The sequence below is a fragment of the Atta colombica genome, unplaced genomic scaffold (assembly GCF_001594045.1).
Source record: "Atta colombica isolate Treedump-2 unplaced genomic scaffold, Acol1.0 scaffold344, whole genome shotgun sequence".
NCBI lineage: Eukaryota > Metazoa > Arthropoda > Insecta > Hymenoptera > Formicidae > Atta > Atta colombica.
The window spans coordinates 400,274-401,265 of NW_017259453.1; positions in this window are offsets into that span (position 1 = coordinate 400,274).

Here is a 992-nt window from a genome sequence, read left to right on the forward strand (position 1 = left end):
TATAATATAATTTATAATTATTAAAAAACTCAAAGAAAAACTTGTACGAACAGGAATCGCTCAGTCGCTAGTGACTCAATTGTACGGTATAATTTAGAGATAGAATTTATATTTATTTTATATTGTTTGAATGTTTTACAAAAGAATATTAATTGTTTTTTAAGGAGTCATTCTATGTAAAACGTTATTATGGTTCTTAGATCAAGTAAGTCATAAAAGCTTATATTTTTCATTGTTCTTTTACAATTTATATTATAGAATATTATAGAATATTTGTTAAATAAGAAAATGAAATATTTGGAGAAAATAAAAACTGAAGAAGTTTTTAGTCATCAAGAAATATTTTTAACTTTCTAAAGGAAATATTTAATTCTATGTTCAAAAATCGTCCGGTTATAGCGGGTTTGTGGGTTCAAGGTACATTTTTATTTTGAGATAGAGAGCGAAGCGTATAACACGCAGCCGACATCCCTTGTTATTTCTCCTATTTTCCGTTGCGATAAATCACGAATGCCGACGGACGGACTAAGGAAGTAGGGCCAACAAAGAGAGGGGGATCTCGTTTTGCCGGACGCAAAACCAAAACCATAGCGGCGGAGGTTGTCAACATTCCTGGCAATTTATAGAAGGAACATTTTTAATTCAAAAAAAATTATTATTCATTTGTGCAACAAATTTCATCTCCAAATATAAATTTGGACGAAAAAATTAATCAAATTGCTAGTTCCATCGGTCTATTAGTATAAACATCCATATTAAATGTGATTTATGAAATAATTTTCTAGCAAATTTTGATCGTTGTAAGCAAGTGTGCGCGATAATCGTGTGATCGATTTCGTCGCAACTCGGTCGCTGTTCTCCGTAGTGCAATTAGTGCACCATACATCACATGGATAACAAGACACGGCGCCCCGAAGGCGTCGCGTGGAACGCGCGGAAAAAAAGAGAAGACAGTAGGAACAAAAGAGGGGGTCGAGATGGTAGCGACGTGC